The 4,825-nt window shown below is 53.6% G+C and overlaps 1 long non-coding RNA gene across 1 annotated transcript; it reads left to right on the top strand.

Annotated features, from left to right (window-relative positions):
• Positions 1-1,100: 1,100 nt before the first annotated feature.
• On the top strand, positions 1,101-4,605 carry LOC123358672. Its single transcript, XR_006575758.1, has 3 exons — positions 1,101-1,139; positions 1,352-1,492; positions 4,548-4,605. It is a non-coding gene; the product is annotated as an uncharacterized LOC123358672 (long non-coding RNA).
• Positions 4,606-4,825: the final 220 nt, after the last annotated feature.

Here is a 4,825-nt window from a genome sequence, read left to right as displayed (position 1 = left end):
AATGTGACTAGCAAGTGGTGGGGGGGCTGCTGGGTTGGGCAGGGTGGGGGAGGGGAAGTAGCTGGGAGGGGAAACCTGGGGCTGGGCCGTCTCCATGGGGGACACTTGCTCCTCCCTCCCCTTCCTGGCCCTTCCCAGGCCCCGTTGCCAGCAGAGAGTGGCCCCCCCAGCCCAGAGGTGTCCCTGTCTCAGGGCCCCCCCCAGCCTCTGCCCATTCACCCTCTGCCCAGCTCAGGAATCACTGGGGGGAACCATTTCCCACCCGCACAAGGACAAATCCCGGCAGGTGGAAATGGGGGAAACCCCCCAAACCTGAGACCTGAACTGGCCACTGGCGAAGGGGAGAGAAAATGGGGCACAATCGGGGGGGGGGGGGGAACAGGGAACTTCTCAGGGGCTGGGGGAGGGGGGGTCACCCTGGGCGCTGCTCGTGGCTCTCTAGGGAGAAAAGGGGCAGGACGGGGGAGGAGGGGGGTCCCCACGGGAGGGGGCAGCGGTAAATCCGAGGGGATCTCAGCCCCCCCTTTCTCTCCCCGCTCCTCGGGGGTCACCTGCCCCCCCGCCCCGGCCATGTCCGGGCTGCACAGACATTTCCCGCCCCCCCCAGCCCCGCGCAGGGACCCCAGGGTTAATGAAGGTCTCTCCCGCCGCGATCTGCGCATGCCCAGAGCTCCAACGGCACCAACCCTTCTCCGGCCCGGGAGAGGCTCCAACGGCCCCGCGCGAGCCAGGCAGAGCCGCAGCGCCCAACGCTCCTTTGCAGCCCCGCTCCTGCTCCTCTGCCGACGTCACTTCCGCTTCCGGGAGAGTCTGGAACTACATCTCCCAGCCTGCCCCGGGGCCGCTTCCGCTCTCTCCGCAGCCCAGGGAAGGGAGGGTTCCAGCCGCTGTTACTGCGCATGTTCCGTGCGAGCCCCGCTGCGGGCAGGAGAACAAAGCTGCTGCTGCCGCCTCCGCGTGAGCCGGCCCGGGCTGAGCCGCTGCTGCTCCCCGGGGGGGGGGGGTCTGTGCGGGGGGGGTGGCCTTCGAGGAGGTGGCTGTGCATTTCACCAGGGGAGAGGGGGCTCTGCTGGACCCCACTCAGAGAGCCCTCTACTGGGAGGTCATGCAGGAGAACTGTGAGACGGTGACCTCGCTGGGTAAGGATTCCCGTCCCCTCGGTTTTTAGAAGGAGAAATGCAGAGTTAAGGTTCATGCCACTCCCCCAATGCCACCTCTGCTCTGCCCTGTTTCAGCATCACCCCAACATGCCAGAGACACCCACACTAGCCCTCTCCCCTCCCCTGTTACAGAGCGCTCTGGGAACAGAGCAGTACAGCAGAATGTCTAACATGTTCTTCTCTTTGCTCAGATAATATTCGGGTTCAACTCCATCATAGCAAACAGAAGCTTCCTCCCCCCGGCCTGCTCTCCAGTACTGAACCTCCTGCACACAGGCCATCTGAGACTGCACAGTGTAACTACCCCCTCGCCCTCAACCTGAGTTTCCCTTGTGAGTCGCTGCCTTCACTTACCCCTCACTAAGCCCCACAGGTCACTCGAACATACGCCCCCAGAGTGCTGACAACCCCCATGGCAAGAACATGCCCTTGGGCACCTTTGCTGACCAAGCCTGCAACACTCAGCATGGAAATGAGGCAGAATTGCCCCCCAAGTTTCACATGCACCTCTCTGCATAGCACAGGCACAGCTCTGCCCAGCTGCTGCAACCCTTCCCTCCATCAGCCAGTCACAGCTACAGCTGGCCCAGTGCACACAGCTGGAGGCATGCGGATAAATGCTGGGATTCCCACCTGTGAGCACAGCACAGACAATGTCTTAGTCTCAGTCTTTCCTTGGATCGATTATAGGTTCATAGATTTTAAGGCCAGATGTGACTATTAGGTCATCTACTCTGACGTCCTTTATACCACAGACCATAGAATTCATCCCGTTACTGCTGCAGTGAGCTGAATACCTGAGTCCCTGTGGCAGTTGGTTAACCTTTGCACGGCCCACACAGAACCATTCTCACTGGTTCTGGCCAGCTACAGGGTTAAGGGTTGGGGGAAAGTTTACATTAACTTTTCATTTCCTGGTTTGCAGAGGTTTAAGTTTACTCACCGTCCATATGGTGCAAGGCAGGAGACAGCACTGGGCAACCTTAACGCTGCATTAACGTAGCTTATGGAGCATTTAGTTTCCTGTTTTAAAAAATGGATGCTTTTGCCGCTATAGCTGTGTCTGTAATTGAGCTTTGGCCAGCAGAGCCATGTTGGATGGTGTGCGTGTGTGCGCATGCGTGTGTGCACTTTTTCACAGCCTTAAACAATAGAGCTGGACTGGCGAAGCTTTTAAGACCTACCTAAGACCTACCTAACTAGTTCCTCGACACACACCTGACACGCCACCTTTGGGTGAACGAATATGCGTGTACCTGGTCTGTGGGATCCCAGTAAAACATTAGGCACCCTGTGCCCTCTGACAGGTGGCATCAAGAGGTCCATGATGAGTCACATCCTCCTCCTCCAGTCGCTGCATTAGAGTGTCTTTAGAATGAGCCGACTGACCCCCGTTCCAGCCTTCTGTTTGGATTCCACGGGGCTCTGTCCTTGGTCTTCTTCTTTTCTTCCTTTGCACCTTATTTCTGGGGAATCTCATCTGCACACACACACTCAACTACCATCTCTGTGCTCCTAACTCACAGTTCTGCCTCTCTGCTCCTGGCCTGTCTCCTTCTGTCGCAACTGAAATCTCAGCCCCTCTCTCTCATCTCCTCACTGATGTCCAGCCATCAGCTACAGATCAACAGCTGAAGCAAAGCTCTTAATATTTCCCCCAAGCCCTCCCCCCACCTTCTTTCTCTACCGCCGCAGACAGCACCATTGTGCTGCCTGTCACTCAGGCCCATAACTGTGCAATACCTTTGTCACGGAGCTCTCTCTGGGGCTTCCTATCCAGGCTGTGCCTACACCTGGCATTTTCTTTTTGCGTAACATCCTGAACAATTGGCCTTTCCTATCCATCCGCGCAGCTAGAGCTCTTAGTCATCCTCTCCTGTCTCAGTTACTCCAACATCCTTTTCTCTGACCTCACCTTGTGCGTCTCCATTCAGAAGGAAAAAGCGCCCTCCTGGTCCTCGAACATGACTTATGAGGGAAGGTTGAAAGAACTGGGCATGTTTAATTTTGAGAAAAGAGTGAGTGGGGAACTGAGAACAGTCTTCAAATATGTCAAGGGTTGTTATAAGGGAGCAGTGATTAATTGTTCATCACGTCCACTGAAGGTAGGAGGAGAAGTAATTGGCTTGATCTGCTGCAAGGGAAGTTGAGGGTGGGTAATACAAAAACCTTTCCAGCGATAAGGATAGGGAAGTGCTGGAATGGATTACAAGAGAGGTTGTGGAATTCTTGTCCCAGGAGGGTTTTAAGAACAGGTCAGACAAACTTCTGGCATATTTACACCTGATCCTGCCGCAGGGCGATGGGAATGGAGTAGATGACTTCTTGAGGTCCCTTCCAGCCTATATTAGAAGATTTTAGGATTCATTGCCTTAGCCCTTTGCTTTGATCATGTCTCATGGTGGAGAATTCGGACCTCTTTTGTGGATCGGCTGCAGGTACAAATTTTGTTCCTAAAACCCTGAAAATCTGCAGATATCCATGGGCCATTTTTGCGGATCGCAGATCGGATGCGGATATAAATTTTGTATCCATGCAGGGCTATACCTGTCTTACTTCTGTCTATACCTACAACTTAAATCTATTTTGTACACTGTGACTACATCTGAAATAACATATGAGATCACCATAACAATGATCAATGAATGATAAAACAAACTAATTGGCTCCATGAACCACGGAGACTCTTCCTTTTCCATCCCCACCTGCAAGAGCCACCGTCTCTCTTCTCTGCATGTTCTTTGGATCTTCGAATTTGTCCCTCCTGAAGTCACGTGGCCTGATTCTTATTTTTCACATTCTCCTTTGGCAGAAGAATTGGGCTGTGGTTCTTGAACTACACCATCTAATTTGCCAGCTTTCTCCACACACAGTGTTTTTTATGCTCCCTCCCTTTATACCTGACTCGCTAGGTTCCCTAATGCCGCAGGATGTGCTTTCCTGACATCTAATGCTGCTGAGATCCTGCCTTCAGTGATATCCCTGCCCTTCCTAGTCCTTACTCCACTGAAACCCCCAGCCCATGCTTCCTGTTCCCAGCTTCCCCTGGACTCTCTCTTTGGCTCTGGACCTGTCTGTCAGCAAGAAGCAGTGCCAGGGAGACTTGCCCTCTGTCTGGAGTCTTCACTTTCTGGGAAATGCAGTTCCAGTCTCTGTTTTTTAGGAGCCTCTTTGATAATGAGTGTCTGGCTGTGTGTGTTCCCAGCAAAGATGGGGATAGTTAAATCCCTCCTAAGCAGAGTGTTCTGCACCTTTGAGCACCTGGGGAGCTGGCCCTGCGATTTTATTGTTTAAAATGGACTGGGGTTAAACTAATAGAATGTTTTTTATGATGATAAATGGCCTATGAATTCCCCTGATCTCCTTTGTTTTCTTTCCATTGAGCAGGGTTTCCAGTTTCCCAACCCTCTGTGATCTTCCAGCTGGAAGGAGGGGAAGAGCCGAGGGTCCTGGATCTCCCTGGTTCAGTGGAAAGCGAGATCCTGGGAAGTCCCTGCACAGGTGAGGAAACATTAAACCAACCCAGAAACTGTAAGTGCCTGAGAGAACCCGCTGGGATTCCCCACACAGACTCTGTGAGCTCAGGACAGTCCCCAGCAGATCTCACTCCTGGCTTCCTACAGATGATAATTGAAAACCTTGGCTGGAGCTCCCTCCCTTCCTAC

Source organism: Mauremys mutica, unplaced genomic scaffold, assembly GCF_020497125.1.
Source record: "Mauremys mutica isolate MM-2020 ecotype Southern unplaced genomic scaffold, ASM2049712v1 Super-Scaffold_100093, whole genome shotgun sequence".
NCBI classification, from domain to species: domain Eukaryota; kingdom Metazoa; phylum Chordata; order Testudines; family Geoemydidae; genus Mauremys; species Mauremys mutica.
Note: the sequence above shows the minus strand (reverse complement) of the source record. Positions and strands in the feature narration are given on the sequence as shown.